This window comes from Balaenoptera musculus, chromosome 5, assembly GCF_009873245.2.
Source record: "Balaenoptera musculus isolate JJ_BM4_2016_0621 chromosome 5, mBalMus1.pri.v3, whole genome shotgun sequence".
In the NCBI taxonomy this organism is placed as follows: Eukaryota; Metazoa; Chordata; class Mammalia; order Artiodactyla; family Balaenopteridae; genus Balaenoptera; species Balaenoptera musculus.
The window spans coordinates 138351289-138368376 of record NC_045789.1 but is presented as its reverse complement, the minus strand read 5'-3'; the positions used below and the strand labels follow the sequence as shown (position 1 = coordinate 138368376).

The 17088-nt window shown below is 54.0% G+C and overlaps 1 protein-coding gene across 5 annotated transcripts in view; it reads left to right on the top strand.

Annotated features, from left to right (window-relative positions):
* The first annotated feature begins 2694 nt into the window (after nt 1-2694).
* Nucleotides 2695-17088, top strand: part of RGS12 (regulator of G protein signaling 12) — a 121847-nt gene continuing 107453 nt past the window's right edge. For all 5 annotated transcript variants that reach the window (XR_005019928.1, XR_005019929.1, XM_036852322.1 and 2 more), the window contains exon 1: nt 2695-2753. The gene's annotated coding sequence lies outside the window, so the exon portion shown is untranslated. The remainder of the gene's footprint in view (nt 2754-17088) is intronic.

Genomic DNA, 17088 nt, shown 5'->3' with positions numbered 1-17088 from the left:
CTTGGGAGGCTGGAGGGGACCCACTCCCCAGGGCGGGTGCTTCCTCTGGGTCTGGATGTGGGGTCCGTGCAGCAGAGCTGTATGGTTCACCCGCCCCAGACCTTCTGCGAGGCCGGCTTGGCCAATGCAGGTAGAGGAGGCTGCAGCAGTGCCGCTCCGGACTGTCCCCCACTGTTCACGTGTTAAAGCCCTAACCCTCCAGGTGATGGTGTTAGGAGGTAGGTCTTAGGGAAGTGATCAGGCCATGAGCGTGGAGTGCCTGTGATGGGATTAGTGCCCTTATAGGAAGAGACATGAGTGAGCTTTTGTCTTCTCTCTCTGCTCTCTGCCATCTGAGAAGACAGCCATCTGCAAGCTAGGAAGAGGGCGCTCACCAGACCGGGGATCTGTCCTCACTTTGACCTTGGAACACCAGGCTCCAGAACTGTGAGAAATAAACATTTGCCGTCTAAGCCCCTAGTCCATGGTATCTGTCATAGCAACCTGCGCTGACAAGATAAGAGGCGTCCAGTGCTCTCCGCTGGCTCAGAGCACAGGCAGGGCCGAGTGAATCTAGACACCACGTGGAAGGCCCTACGTCCGCCCTGTTAACTGCTACACCAATAATACTACAGACTGGTGGCTCAGAAACAACAGAAATTTATTTCTTGCACGTTGGAGGCTAGCAGTCCAAGATCCAGGTGTGGGCAAATTCAGTGTCTGGTGAGGACTTGTTTCCTGGTTCACAGACAGGTGTCTTTGGTCTGTGTTCTCACATGGCCCATCGGGTGAGGGAGCTCTCTGGGGTCTCTCTTATAAGGGCACTAATCACGTTCATGGGTCTCCACTCTTATGAGCTCATCACCTCCAAATACCATCACATTGGGGAATAGGCTTCAACATTTGAAGTTTTGGGGGGCACACAGTCTGTAGCTGTGCTGTTGTAGAGACCGTTGGCCCCAATGCCCGAGAGCTCACCACTACCTGCCCTCAGCAGAGCACGGCAGCCCTTCTGATGGCCAGCACAGTTCTGCCAACACAGGTCCACATCCCCGGATGCTATCGAGCTATTTCATTTGCAAACATAAGGGGAAGATGCATCCTGACAACATGTCAGGTAGTGAGAAATTTGTCCTTCGCTGCCCTTTTGGGAGCACTGAAGGGAATATGAAGCATAACTTAAGATTTTCTGATTTTTCACAGTCAGCCGAGGGGCTTGAAGTGTGATGGCTGGTGTATTTGTCACGATGATTTAATATACAACCCAGCAGGCACCAGCCAGGTTTGGGTGCCGGCTGCATAGCTGAAAGTCAAGGCCTGACTAGTCAGGAGTCCTGGGCTTGATTTTTCCCACACTTAGCTTGTACAATAAATGCCCAGCAGACTGTTTCCTGAAAATACTCTGGCCGGTCACTATGACTAACGGGAATGGGATTTCCAGAGTAGTGACCGCTGAGGAAGAAGACAACTGGAGGGGAGGAGAGCCAACCCTGGACGGTCTTCCCGGGCACAAGGCCCAGTGTCTGGACAGGTGGGAGGGGAGCAGGGGCCCTGGGGACCTCCAGGGCAGCCTGGGTCGTGCTGGGCACCTGCCTGGCCTGACTGGCCTCTGCCCCCTGTTGGGGGACTAGGGGTCGGCTGTGATGCGCGGGGGACACCACACTCCCTTCCGCAAAAATAAAGCGATTTCCTGGTGGAATGCGGTCTGATGATCATCAAGGTCGCGGAAGGCAGTCGAGAGGAGGGGGCGGGGTCCTCGAGACGCGGGGCGCGGAGGAAGTCTCCGCACCTCCCGGGACCGGGGGTGGTGGGCGCGGGAGAGAACCCGATGAGGGAGGGGACACGGGCCGGCGGCGCAGGGCGTCCACGGCCAGAGCAGGGCCCGCCACGTCTCGCGGGTAGCGGAAGTCCCGCCCCTGTCCGGGGGTCCCCGCCCCTCAAGATCCGCCCCCTCAAGATCCGTCCCTCGTCTCCTTCTTCCCTTGTCCCGTGGAAGCGCCGCCCCCCATCCTGTCCACTGGACTCCCCGTCCGAGCTCCATAGACCAAGCACTCAGGCCCCGTGCTGAGAGCCTCCCACGACCTTGGAGGCCACGACCCCGCCCCACCTCCCTCCTGGAGGTCCCGCTCCTCCCACGGCCCCGCCCCCAGGAGGCCCCGTTCCTCCCTCGACCCCGCCCCATAAGCCCCGCCCCTCCCCGGTCCCGCCACAGATGGCCCCGCCCCCGGGATATACCTCTCCGCCCACGGCCCCGCCCACATTGGCCCCGCCCCAAACAGCCCCTTAGGCCCCGCCCACGCTCTGGTATCGCCCCATTGACCCCGCCCCTCTCTGCGGCCCCGCCCCCTCTGCGGCCCCGCCCCTCGGCCCAGGGAGACAGCGGAGGCGACCGTTGGGCGCGCGGGCGGAGCGGTTCGCGGCCGGAGAGCGGGCGGCCGGTAGGTTGCGGGCCGGGCGCTGGCCGCCCCGCCTCCGCTTTCTTTCTTCTCTGGGCGCGCGCTCGCGCCCTCCGCGGTCCGCCCCGCCCAGCGGAGCGGAGGGTGCTGGGGCCAGCCGGCTCCTCAATGTCGGGGCTTCCCGGCCGCCTCCGCCCCCGAGAGATACCTCTCCGCCCACGGCCCCGCCCTCATTGGCCCCGCCCCCAAACAGTCCCTTAGGCCCCGCCCACCCGCTGGTATCGCCCCCATTGACCCCGCCCCTCGGCCCAGGGAGACAGCGGAGTCGACTGTTGGGCGTGCGGGCGGAGCGGTTCGCGGCCGGAGAGCGAGCGGCCGGTAGGTTGCGGGCCGGACGCTGGCCGCCCCGCCTCCGCTTTCTTTCTTCTCTGGGCGCGCGCTCGCGCCCTCCGCGGTCCGCCCCGCCCAGCGGAGCGGAGGGTGCTGGGGGCGGCCGGCTCCTCAGGGTCGGGGCCACCCGGCCGCCGCCGCCCTCCTTTTGTTCCCGGGCCCGACTCCGGCCGAGTTGTGGGGCTGCCGCCGGGCCGGCCCTTGGCGGGACAGGAGGGCCGGGGGTCGGGGCCGGGCCGAGCCGCGGGCCTGCAGTGCCCACCGCGTTCGCTCGGACGGCGGCCGAGCCCGCGCGTCCCGGGCCGAGTCCGCACGGCTCCCGAGTTTCCTGTCCGATCTCACGGGCGGCCGCATTGTTTGGCCAGAGGCCGCCTCCAGAGACCCCAACTCTGGGAATCCACTGCAGCAACGCAGTGCAGTGCCGTGCCGGCTTCCCGGTGCAGGCTCCGTGCTGCAGCTCAGGGGTGGAAGGGTGAGACTGGGAGGCCCAGAGTTGTGGGTGTAGACAGAGAGCAGCCCAGAGTTGTGGGTGTAGACAGAGAGCAGCCCAGAGTTCTGGGTGTAGACAGAGTAGTCCAGAGTTGTGAGTGTAGACAGAGAGCAGCCCAGAGTTGTGAGTGTAGACAGAGTAGTCCAGAGTTGTGAGTGTAGACAGAGAGCAGCCCAGAGTTGTGGGTGTAGACAGAGAGCAGCCCAGAGTTCTGGGTGTAGACAGAGTAGTCCAGAGTTGTGGGTGTAGACAGAGAGCAGCCCAGAGTTGTGGGTGTAGACAGAGAGCAGCCCAGAGTTGTGGGTGTAGACAGAGTAGTCCAGAGTTGTGGGTGTAGACAGAGCGGCCCAGAGTTGTGGGTGTAGACAGAGCGGCCCAGAGTTGTGAGTGTAGACAGAGTGGCCCAGAGTTGTGGGTGTAGACAGAGTGGTCCAGAGTTGTGAGTGTAGACAGAGCGGCCCAGAGTTGTGGGTGTAGACAGAGTAGTCCAGAGTTGTGAGTGTAGACAGCGAGCAGCCCAGAGCTGTGGGTGTAGACAGAGCCCTTGGCGGGCGAGCACCCTCTCTGTGCCTTGGTCTCCCCATTGCTGGCTTGGGTTTGTAACGGGAGCTGCCTGTGAGGCTGCTCAGGGTTGTGAGTGGGTCCGCGTGGTCAGTGTCCGTTACTTTCACGTGCTGTGATGGGAAGGGCACTTGTGAGGCCGGGGACCTGCAGGTGGGACAGTGAGACCTGCGGGGAAGGCGCCGCTTCCCCTTCCCCAGAGACCCCCCCCAACCCAGGTCTGAGACAGGAGCCCAAGTAGGCAGTGGGGAGAGGGCGGTGAGTAGAGAGAATACGTTTAAAGTTTTACTTTAGAAACATAGTGGTCACAGCGTGAGGTTTCATCAGAGCGCCTTCCGACCCAGTGGTCTTGAGGCCTAGAGATAATGGGCATGAGGTGGCCGGCACAGGACCTGGGCGCTGGGTGACCGCCTGGGGGCCGGGATGGGCAGAGGAGGACCTGGGCTGGGCGGACGTGTGGCGCTGACCTGTGGGCGGGTGCTGGGTGGCAGTGTCCTGCGCCGGGTCAGGAGGTGAGAGGCAGGCACTGAGTGGGCCTGCGCAGCCGAGAGGAGGGGGCCTGGACACTGCTGCGCCCCGGGGTCAAGGGCAGGCCTCCTTCCCCTCGTTCTAGAAGGAGGGCATCTGAGAGGAAGGGGCCAGTGGCCAGGCAGAGGAGCAGCTGCTGGCTGGGAGGCCGGGACCAGTGTGGCCCTGGCGGAGGGGCGGGCGGGAGGCGGGGGAGGTGAGGGCGGTCAAGGCCACCTGACCAGTGGAAGGAGTGGCCCGTGCTGCCCGCCCGCATCTCCCACAGCAGAGGTGATAGCATGTTCGCGCTCTGATTATATTGTCTTTTGACACTTGTCTTTGTCTGAAACAGGCCAAGCAAAAGGGTCAGGATGAAGGAGAAAACTGTGTTAGTGAAGACTTAACACATGCTGTGTAGCAGGTACACAAAACACAGCGAAGCCAGGGCGTCTTACATTTTCTTTGAATTTGGTGGAGTTCCCATAAACCTTTTACTTTCTAGTTAGCACGTGTATGCGTTTCCCGTGACCTCTGTAACAAATTACCTCCAGCTTAGTGGCTTAAAGAGCAGAAATGTTCCCCTCGCAGTTCTGGAGGCTGTCCCCACACGCCTCGGCCCTGGGCCCCATGTCACACTGCCCTGGCGCCCCTGCTTCCGGCCTTGTGTCCTGTCTTCACACCTCCCCCTGCCTCCCTCCCGTGAGGACACCTGTGGTCGCACCTGCGTGTGGAACCCAGGGTCCTCTCCCAGCAAGGGCTGTTTAATGTAATCCCACCTGCCAAGTCCCTGTTGCTTATAAGGTGACATTCGCAGTTCCAGGGCCTCAGACCCGATGTCGTTGCGGACCACCCTGACTACTTTTGGAAGGGCTGTGGTCTCTCCCGTCCTGTGCTGGGGAACAGCCATGTCTTCCACCTTCCCCGACTGGGCGCTGCTGGCCCTGCGTCCAGAAGGGCCTCGCGGTGTCCCCTGCTGTGCGCTGGAGGAGAGGCCGCAGCTGTCCCGGGAGAGAAGATGAGCTTTGCTTGGGGTTCCAGTCTGGCAGATCACTCGTTTTTACTTTTGGGGGTGGTGGGTACCAGCTCCTTTGGCCATCTGACAAGAGCTGTACTCAGTCCTCAGAAGTACACTTAACCCACGTGCACGTGCAATTTTAATACAGACACAAGTTTATCTGCGGTTTTTGGGGGTTCACCAGGTTCATCCCCGAGATCATGTACTCCAGGCAAGTAAAATGCCTAGTTTGTCCTTTCTGCTTTCTTTCCTCTTTTCCTGTGGCCTTACTGTGCCCAACCCTGTAATCAGGTGATATCCCGATGTGTCTCCTTCCTTGGTTTTTTTTTTTTTTTAATTTAATTAATTAATTAATTAATTAATTTATGGCTGTGTTGGATCTTCGTTTCTGTGCGAGGGCCTTCTCCAGTTGCGGCAAGTGGGGGCCACTCTTCATCGCGGTGCGCGGGCCTCTCACTATCGCGGCCTCTATTGTCGCGGAGCACAGGCTCCAGACGCGCAGGCTCAGTAGTTGTGGCTCACAGGCCTAGTTGCTCCTTGGCATGTGGGATCTTCCCAGACCAGGGCTCGAACCCGTGTCCCCTGCATTGGCAGGCAGATTCTCAACTGCTGCGCCACTGGGGAAGCCCCTTGGTTTTTTTTTTTACACACATCATGCTGCACCATTTTTGTCCCTTGACAGTGGCCATCCTTCTAGGACACCAGATGAAGAGCTAAGGCTACTGATTAAAGAATCAGACAGCAGGCCCTCTCCTGTCCTGCTTGCCTCCATCTCCAAGGGGCAGTCATCTCAGGCATCCTATTTTCTCAGGCATTTACTGCCATTTAAGCTGCTGTCTTAAAATGTGTGTGTTTGATTTCTCTCGAAGATGCGAGGGAGGGCTGGCTCTCCCCTCCGCTGCACCACTGCTTCCTCTCCCTCCATTTCCCAACTTCATCACATCACCTTCTTTTGGTTAGACTAGTGTCCGCTGCTCACGTGTTTGTTACTGAACCACACGGTACCTGAGCACAACTCCTTTCTCACCCAGCCCTGTCGCTCCCCTGTCAACCTCTCTCTCCTCACCCCAGCACCGCGCCCTGCCACACCCCTCTTGTGGTGGCCCTTGTTGGGGACTTCGCTTCTGGAATCCTGCTTCCTGCCCCACTCTGTCCTGGTCCCTATGGGACCTGCACGCCTGCGCCCCCGTGTTCCCGCGCTCGGGACCTCTGTTCTCTGTCTGGGCTCACTCCTTGTTCTGTTGAGTGCATATTCATGATAACTAAGAAACATTAACTAGATTTTTCTTTTGCCCTTGATTCTGTAAGTATCTTTGTTTCACTCTTCAGTTAACTTTTAGTTTAGCTGGGTATAGAATTCTACTGAAAAGTATTTTCTCAGAATTTTGAAGACGTTGCTTCATTGTGTGTAGTTTCTGGCACTGGTGGAAGCTGATGCCGTGGTGATTTCAGGTCTCTGTGTGTGATCTGGCCCCACAGGAGCTTCTCTTGTTCCCCATGTTCTGAACTATCAGTTGATGACGTACGTTCTCATCACTGTCCTGGGCCAGGTGGCCCCCTTCAGCCTAGGCCTGACGTTTTGTGTTATTCTTAGTTTTCTTTCTTTCAGTTTTGTGTCTCTCTGGAACTCCTTTATTTGGAGGCTCAACTCCTGGGCTGACCTGCTAATCCCTGATCTTCCTTCTCCTCTTGTTGATCTCTTTGATGTTTGTTCTGCTCTTGGGAGATTGCTTTGCATTGTCTTCTGACTCTTCTGTTAATTGTTTTATTTCTGTTATCCCTTTTATTCAATAGTTCTTTTTTATTTCGATTTTCCTTTTCTGTTTATCTCTTAGAGGGTAATAATTAAGGATACTTTGAGTTTTTATTTTTCTTATCTTTCTTTTTTCCCCCTATTTTTTACTAGACTATATCCTTCATGAGAACAAGGATTTTTTTAAAAATAAATTTATTTATTTTTGGCTGCGTTGGGTCTTGTTGCTGTGCGCTGGCTTTCTCTAGTTGCAGTGAGCGGGGGCTACTCTTCGTTGTGGTGCGTGGGCTTCTCATTGCAGTGGCTTCTCTTGTTGCGGAGCATGGGCTTCAGTAGTTGCAGCACGTGGGCTCAGTAGCTGTGGTTCACGGGCTCTAGAGCGCAGGTTCATTAGTCGTGGTGCATGGGCTTAGTTGCTCTGCGGCATGTGGGATCTTCCCAGACCAGGGCTCGAACCCGTGTCCCCTGCATTGGCAGGTGGATTCTTAACCACTGCACCACCAGGGAAGTCCCTTGAGAACAAGGATTTTTTTTCCCTCAGTATTGTTCATGGCTGAATTCAAACACCTAAAATTGTGCCTGGCACATAGAAGGAACACTATATGGTGTTCAGATCTCCTATATTACTGATTTTTTGGGGGGTAGGGATTCTGGTCCTTCTAATAATTGTTGAGAAAAGTGTTAAAGTCTCCAATGTTGACTGTGGATTGTTGATTTCTGCCTTGAGTTCTTCCAGGTTTTTCTTTATATATCTGAAGCCCTGTTATTAGGCTTGTACACTTTGGGGATGATTTGTCCTCCTGATGAACAGAGCTTTTGTTTTGAAGCCCATTTATCTGACACTGATACGCTCCCCCAGCTGTCTCATGTTTACTGTCTGCACCTTATGGCTTTTCCATCCTTTTACTCTCAGCCTGTCTGTATGCTGACATTCAAAGTTAGCTTCTCATAAAGCCCATTTCATACTTTCTGCTTTTGAATGTGAGTGTTTTTTCCATTTCCAGTTTTAGTGTTTTAATTTCCCCCAAATTGAAAATTTTTATTAGCTAATAAATAAGCAAATAATAAACACAAACTTTTCCAAAGCAGTTTTGGGGGGAAATGGGCATAAATAATATTTGGAACACTCTTAATACCAATTTTTAGAAAGTGTTCATTATAGAAATTATTTGAATAGATACAGAGTAAACAGAAGAATACAGTGAACGCCCAGGTACTGTCACTCACCTGTGACGGCCTGTGACGATTGTCGACGTCCGGGCTTTCTCGTCTCACCGTGACTCCACCTGCTCCTCCCTCCTCTTTTGTCGTAGCTTTTCATTTCCGTTCCCTGTGACTATTAATAGGGCTGATTTGTGTCTCCACTTTGTTTTCTGTTTGTCCTATTTTTTGGTGTTGTTGCTGTTTTTTCTTTCCTGTCTTGTTTTGGGCTAATTGAATGCATGCATATATGTGTGTACATACACAAAGGTATGTACATGTTTGTATCTATGTATTGCATGTACCAGATGTGTATTTATCTGTAGTAAATATACACACATATTTTCTAGTATTCCATCTTAATTCCTGTCTTGGCTTTTTGGCTGTACCTCTTTGCATTATTTTTTAGTAGTCTAAAATATGTATACTAACTTACTGCAGTCTGTTTAGAGTTAATTGTGTAACACTTTAGAAAAAATGTTAAGAATTTTATAATAGTAATAAAAGTTCCATTTATCCCCCCTTTGAGCTATTTGTTGTCATTCGTCTTGTATCTACATATGTTATAAACCATACAACACACTGTTATAATTTTTGCTTTAAAAAGTGGTATGTATTTTAAAGAAATTAAGAGAAGGAAAATAATATTTCAAAACGTTTACCTGCATGTTCACCATTTCTGTTGTGCTTCATTCCCTCTCGTAGATTTGAGTTTCCATCTGGTATCCTTTCTCTTCAGCTTGAAACACCTCCTTTAGCATTTCTTGCCTGTTGGTGACAGATTCTCCCAATTTTGGTTTATCTGAACTGTCTTCATTTTCCTTCAGTTTTAAAGGATCTTTGTGCTGGCTGTAGAATTCCGGGTTCTCCTTCCCAGCCCTCTGGTTCGCTTGTCTTCCGGCTGCTGTTATGTAGATGTCAGCCTCGCCATCGCCGCCTTGTCCCCATGTGTCACATGGCGTCTTTGCCTTTGCCGTCCGGCACTTGGACTGTGGCGTGCTTAGACGGGTTTTCTTTGTATTTATCCTGCTCAGGGTTTGTTGAGCTTCTTGGATAAATAAGTTTATAATTTTTTACCCGATTTGGGGGAAATGTAGTCATTGTTTATTCAGATGTTTTTCTGCCCCGTTTGTTCTCCTCTCCTTCTGGCGCTCCTATTACATGTGTGGCTGATGTTGGTTTGTTATTGTTCCGCAGGGCATTTAAGCCCTGTTCTAATTAAAAATTTTTTTTCTCTTTCTCATCTCCTTCTCTTCCGTCTCCAGTCCAAATTAAGTCCATTTCATTCGATGAGTTTTAAAATTTCAGTTACTGTAGTTTTTATTTCTAGAGTTTCCACTGGCTTCTTTCCTATAGTTTCCATTTCTCTACTGAGATACGCCACCTGTTTATTTGACTGTATCTTCCATTAAATCCTTGAACACACTATATTAGCTGCCTTAAAGTTCTGATCTGCTAATTTCAACTCCTAGGTTATCTCAGGATCACTTCCCACTGGCTTCTTTGTCTCTTGACTGTGGGTCACACCTTCCTGTTTCTGTGAACATCTAGTAATATTTGATTGTGTACTGGACATTGTGGATGATCCACTAGTGGTTCTTTTTTCTGAAGAGTGTTGATTTGTCGGGACTCACACAGACCTCTCTGCATCACGTCTGCTGCTGTGCTTGGACTCTGGCTTCCTCCTCGGAGGCTCTCTGGGCACAGGCTGCTCAGGGGCTGGCCGAGGGCTGGGCAGAGTTTACCAGCAGACCTCAGGGCTTCCTCTCTCCCCAGCTACCTCCTGTCTGAGACGCTGAGATGTTCCCCTCACTTTCCAGCCACCTGCCATGCCCAGACTCCATCCTGTGATTAGAAGCTGGAGGATTGCAGCTTCCACCTGAGCTCCAGACGCGTACAAACACACACCTTACCCAGTGCAACCCCCTTCTTGCAGAGGATAACTGCCCTCCGGTTTCTGCCTGCTGTCATAGCTCTTCAAAGAGTTGGTTTTTATATTTTGTACCTGGTCGGAACTTGATTCATCACAGGCGATGCATGAGGCTGTCACTTCACTGACGGACCTCCTGGCACTTCGGTTAGTAGCCAGGCGTTGACCTTTGGGGTTTACTTGTTTCTCATCTAGAGAATCAAGTAATTGGGGAGTGAGCCACTCCAGCTTAGGAGAAAGCTCTTCCTTACCAAGTCCTGGATGAGATGAAGTCCAGGGCGGCTCTTCTGGGATGCCTTCTTAGACACATAAAGCAGTGTGGGGAGCGTGTTGGCCGGTGTGCACCCCTCGCTGCATCCGTACGACGTGAGCCGCCGAGGGGTGAGGACGAGGGTTTTGTCCGCTGACCTCTGGCGGGGGGGCGGTCCTGCTGGTGCGGGTTCCCTCGACGCAGGGCTCCGTTTGGTACCTGCTCTTCACCCCGCCCCGGTGTCTAGCCCGACCTCGGCAGACTGCTTTTCTGTGCCAGCTTCTGTCTGTAAAATAGGGTTAATGATAATGCTGTCGTGCGGATGAGCTAGAATAACGAGTGTGAAGTGCTGGGGACCGTGTGGCCCGTAGGATGTTCCTGGTGCCGTTCGCGTGGCTGCTGTGAGTGGACGTGTGCCTGTGGGCACACCCGCGTCCAGCCCCTGCTGCGGGCCGGCCTGTGGCTCCGTGGCTCTTGAGTGCAGTCCCGAGGAGCCCGGCCTGGGACACGCTTTACCTGGAGGCATTTGGGCAACGTGAGGTGCCCAGACCGCCCGCTCCCCAGAGCCCCCATCCCTAGTGGCCTGGAGCCCGGCCGGGATGTGCACCGAGGCGTTTCACAGCCAGTCCACTCCTGACCGCGAGGGTGGGGCGGCTGGGCCCGGGCTGGGGGGCTCCTGGGCGCACCTTGTGTGAGTTTCCCGGGGCCGTGGAACAAAGCACTGCCAACTGGGGGGCTTACACCAGCGGGGATTTATTCTCGCTGCTCTGGAGGCGGATGTCCACGTCAAGGTGTGGGCAGGGCCCGGCTGGGCTCCCCCTGGGGGCCCCCGTTGTGGGGAGATCCTTCCCACCTCTTCCGGCTCCTGGTGGCCGCTCGTGGCCCCTACGCTCCTGTCTCTGCCTCCGTCTTCACGTGGCTTCCCCTGTGTCTCAGCTTCCCTCTGCCTCCCTCTTACAGGACACTTGTGATGGCATTTAGGGCCCCCTGGGTAGCCCAGCACTGTCTCCTCATCTGAGAATCCTTCACACAAGCCCATCTGCAGAGACCCTTTTTCCAAATGAGGTCACATTCCCAGCTCCTGGGGATTAGCACCTGATGTCTTTGGGGCCACCGTGCGGCCCACCACACCCTGCCTGGACCTGGGAGGCGAGGAGCCCTGTGGGATCGTGGGCAGGGGTTGGGCCTCCTGCCACGTGGCCTGCTGTGGCCACGCGTCCTCCGTTGATTTCCGAGGGCTCTGCCCGCCGCCCGCCTGTGTGCAGGCTGAGCCCGTGTGCAGGCTGAGGCGGGTACTGGGACTCTGTGCACTTGCAGATTTCTGTCTCCCTGAGAGTGACTGGGAGAGACGCAGAGCACAGAAAGGTTCCCGTCTGCCCCACTGAAAAAGGCAACAAGGGCAGTGCGACACCCTGCGGCTTCTTCCTCTGGACTCCTGTAGCGAATGAGCAGATTTGTACGTGGGGGGATGTTCTGTAGGAGGCCTGAGAAAAGACCCCTTTCTTGGAGAGGAGAGTTGTCCTCCGACGGTGCCGGCCTTGGCGTGAGCGAGGAGGCGGGGACCAGGCAGCCAGGTGGGCGGAGGGTTTGGCTGTGCCTCCTGTCCTGGGCCGCTGGGAGGGTGGCGGGACAGCCAGGTTCCGGCGGGGGGCTGCTGCCTCAGGGCTGTGGGGCTGTCCCTTCATAGTTAGATGCGCCGGATAAAAGCTGCTGTACGATATTTGGGACACAGTTATACTAAAAAGTTACTCGTCTTTTATCTGGAATTCAGGTTTAACCGAGTGGCCTTCATTTTCATTTGCTAAATCCAGCAACTTTATTTATAGTTCCCCCCTGCCCAGGTTTAAAAACCACAAACAGAAATAAATACCAAGCAGAGCTGGAAAGGGAAAGTCAAATAGCAACAGGAATGGAAAATTGAGATGGTTTAACCTTCAGTATTTCAATTTGTAGAATTTGTTTCTGGAATCAAAACTAGCCCCGCAGTTCCATCGGCTATAGAGCCTGAAACATTGTAGCCCCAGCTTGTCCTGTCTACTTTCTGGAATCGGTATGGCCAGGCTGGCACCCAGAGCAAGCCGGGAGCTCGAGGGCAGGGTCTGCCCGCCGATGGCAGGGGTAGGGTGTCACCGCTCTCGGACCCCTCCGCTCAGCCCTGGCTGCGGGGGGCTGGGTGGGAGCGTGGTAGGGCTCCCGGCCCGCCCGAGCTTCTGCTTGGTGTGGTGCTTCTGGGCAATCGGGATTTCTGGGGCTTCCGGCCCCTGTGTGTTCTGACCTTGTGACAGGTGGACCCTGGGCTGACGTTCCTGCCACTCCTTGTGGCTGTCTTGTTCCGCTTCCCCTGCCCCCTCGAACCTGCCTCCTGTCCCGTTCTCCCCCAACCCCGACTGTGCACCCACAGTGGCGTGTGGACCACTGCCCAGGGCTGGGAGAGGAGGGGCTGCTGAGCGAACGGCAGGCGCGGCCCAGGTGTGGGTGTCCTCCGCTGGGCTGCCGGGTAGCTGGGGGGTGATGAGGCTTCGGGGAGTTCGGGGGTCTGGCGGGGGGGGGGGCCAGCTGAGCCAAGGAGCGGCGGAGGGAGGGAGGGGGAGAGGGTAGGTTCAGGGAAGAGCAATTTTTCAAATGGAGTCAGGGCTTCGGCTGCCCTCCTGTGGGTCCCTCCAACTTCTGTGTGTGATGGTACTGGCCCATTGAGCTGTTTTGTCCCCCAGGGTGGCTGGCCCTGGGAGGGCGGGGCCGTCACTGGTCATCTGATCGTAGTTGTCTACCCGGTGCTGCTGTAGAGGCCACTGGACAGTTATTGAATGAATGAATGAGTGAGTGAATGAATGGGCGAGCAGGGAGGTCATGGGGTGGTGAAGGTGGACCTGCCCGGGGTGAGCGTTGAGGTTTGGGCTGGGACCCTGGGCGGCAGCCGGGGAGGATCCCGGGCTGGAGCAGGGCGGGCTGTGGAGGTGCGGCCGGCAGCTGTGAGCAGGGGCCGCTGCAGGTGCTGGCAGCCCAGCCAGCCTCTCCCCTGCCTGTCTCCTGCCCCCGTCTTTGCCGCCATCACCCTGCCATCTCCCACCTGGATGTCCGGCTGCCTGCCTTCTGCCGAGCTCCTCCTTTCCTTAGTTGAGACCTTTCTTAAGTTCCTTCCTGTGTAGAAAGTGTTCTTATTGTGATGGGAATTTAAAAGTTACTTCCAAATGCACCCACCTCAGTATCTTCGTTATGCCCATCACACTGGAGAGTGACGCAGAGTGGCAGCAGAGGGTCCCTGGTCAGCCAGCGATCAGGCCCCACGTGTGCTCGGGGGACGGTTTTTATGGACACGGGTGCCTGGTTACAACATAGGTGTCTTGTGTGTCCCCTGAGGCTGCAGGGTCTGTGCCCCTCAGTGCCTGTGTGAGCCCAGCCGGTGCGAAACGATGCCGCCTTCTGCTTGTCGGAGGTCTTATGCTTTTAAAAAAATTGTTTTAAATTAATTTTTTTATTGAAGTATATAGTTTATTTACAATGTTGTGTTTTACACTTTCATTTGTTTCTTTTAGATGAGGGAGATCTCACACATTTGTTTCTCTTAACTGGTTATCATTTGGATTTTTCGTGATGTAAACTTTACAAAGGATTAGAATCACTCAGAAAGATGTAATATAGTAATATTTTTGAACCAGTAAAATGGACCTTTGTAATTTAAAATAGTATCTTTTCTGCTAAATCTAGACTTTCTTCTCCACACTTTGAGAAAAGGAGAAGTGCTGGTGAGGGGGCTGCTTGGTTGAGGCCTGGCGTAGGCAGGGGCACCGGGGACAGAGATAAAATATTCAAGCCGTCCTGCAGGTATCCTGTTCCCACAGGCCCTTCTGTTCTGAGCGCTTTGGGTGCTCGCGGGGTTCCGTGGGTCTCCCTTCCTTGGGGGCAGCCCTCTCCTTCCTCCGCAGCTGAGCTGTACTCGGCTTTACAGCACTGAGAGAGAGCTCAGTGCTGTAAAAAGAACACCCCGTGGTGTGTTCTCTTGAAAGAAGATGGAGCTAGATGAGTTTTTTTTATTTATTAAAAAAAATTTTTTTTTCCTTTCTGCATATTTTTTTAAAATTCGGCTGTGCCAGGTCTTAGTTGTGGCATGTGGGATCTTTAGTTGTGGCATGTGAACTCTTAGTTGCAGCATGTGGGATCTAGTTCCCTGACCAGGGATTGAACCCGGGCCCCCTGCATTGGGAATGCGGAGTCTTAACTACTGGACCACCAGGGAAGTCCCTGGAACTAGATGAGTTTAAAGCTAGTGTTTTAAACTTTCTTTACGTGGTAAGTATGACATCAGCAGAGCTGTATGTCTTCAAGTTCACATTATTTTCGGAATTCCATTTCCTTTTAACGTTATTAGACTGTGAGTAATAATTCTGTATACATTTTCCTGATGTGTTTAAATGTTCTTAAGGTTGCCAGTCTTTCATTTCCCCTCTTTCTTATTTTTTCTCCTCTTTCCAGATTACTTGTATTTGTCGTATTTCCTAATTCTAAGAGCTGCTTTGCTGTTTAGTAAATTCTTGTCTCCATCCCTAGTCGATGGGTGGCTGCCTCGTGATGACCTGACTCTTGCTGAGGCTGACTTGGGAGCAGGAAGGGACGTGCCCCCGGAGGCCAGAACCCAGGCATCTGCTCCGTGTCCCTGCAGCCTGGCCTCTTGGTTTCTCTGGGCTTAAAGTGTTAAAACCCTAAGAACTGACATTTTGAAAAAAACCCACGCAAAAAACTCTGCATAATAACAAAGTGCTGAGCTGGAACATTTTATGTGTGGTACTCTTCTCTTCAGCCTATCATAAATTATTCAACAACTGCGCATCCTAATAATTTTAGGGGCTGCTGACCTGCTTCCTAAACTTAGGTTAATGTGCAAATTTGGGAGATGAAGCTACCAAGGAGTTGAGATAGACTGTTTGAGAACCAGGTGGACGATTTTTGTTAGCAGAAATACTTCAGGGGAGGCCAGTTTCTACACAGGCATTTGCTCGTGTGCTAATAGTAAAACGTGTGGTTAAGAGCCCGAACTGAAACTGGTCAGCCTGAGTTTGAATCCTAACTCTGTCTTCGGACGTGGTTGTAGGCGAGATGCCTGAGCCTCGGTTTCTTCATTTGTAAAACGGGACTGTTATATTTAGCTTGTGAGACTGATTGATCAGGTGGTCATCCAAAAGTAGTCATTTTTATTAGCCAGTTTTTCCCATTCCTGGTCAGTTTTATCTCTGATTTATGCAGCATGATTTCCTTAATCACCTCATCACAGATTAGATTTGAGGGAAAAATACTTAATCATGCATTGCTGCTTAGAAGTAAATATAGCACTGTTTTGTGTATATTTACAGCAGGAATGGTAACAAGTCAAGTGATAACATTCATATTTTGGATTACGTGGTACGTTAGTTATTGCTGCCATGTAACAAATCGCCCCCCCGAAACGACGAGGGCTTTCTGCCTCCCAGTTCCTGTGGTCAGGAGCCCGGGGCGGCTTAGCTGGGTCCGCGGTTCCAGCTCTCACGCCGGGTTGTGATGAGGGTGCAGTGGGTGAGGAGCCACTCCTACGCTCACTCCCGTAGCAGCTGGTGGCCTCGAAGACCCACTCCCAGGGTCACACGCGGCTGTCGGCAGGTCGCACGGCCTGGTGGCCAGAGACGCTGTTCTTTGCCACGTGGCTGCTTCTCGGGGCAGCTCACAGCCTGGCCGCTGACTTCCCTCAGAGCGAGGGGGCGGGAGGCAGTCTTTGGGTAGCCTGTCTTGGAAGCGACATCTCGTCACTTTTGCCATATTCAGTTTATTTGAAGCGAGGCACCAGGTGTAGCCTGCACTCAGGGAAGGGGGCTGCCCAGGGTGGGACGACTCGGGGGCAGGATCGTTGGGGCCATCTCAGAGGCTGCCTATCTGTGTCCAGCCCACGGCCCCAGTGGTTCACGCCCCTCGCACGTACAGAACGCACTGCCCCCGAGATCCCTCCACGATGGCATCAGCTCAGAGTCCAGAAGGCCGTCATCCGGACGGGCTCCAGGTGTGGGTGAGGGTCCCCGGCTGTAGTTGCTTGAGCACAGCTCCGGGGGTGCCCTTCGTCTCCATCTGTAGACCGGAACTGAAGGCCAACTATCAGCCCCTCCCCAGAACAGTAGTGCAGTGTTGGGACAGACATAGGGTAACCACTGTAGACGCTCCTCAAAAAGGAGGGAAAAGGGAAGGCGTAAAGGAGTCACAGGTGCACAGCAACTCTTTAATCCAGCCTGGAAAATGTTGGAAATCGCTTCTGAAGATTTGGGGATGGTGGCTCTCGCTCTGCCTTCTGTGCTTCTGATTCTTCTCTTTCCCTTTTCGTGAAGGCAGCATGCGTTTGCAGTTGAGTCGTTCTCTCAGCCTTCTTCCCACCAGTAGACTTTTGGGGATCCAGTGCCCAATTTTCATTTTGTACTGCCTGTGACTCTTTCAGTTCAAGCTGACAGTGTTTCCACTGATAGCGTTTTCTTGAAAACTTTGTGGGCCTCCTGTGAATCTCATTGGTGTTCACGCCATCAGACAAGAGCCATCCTTCAGATCTCTCTGAGATAAGCCCTTCTCTGCCTTGGGCTCCTGCAGGGTGAGAGACGGCGCCCGTGGGC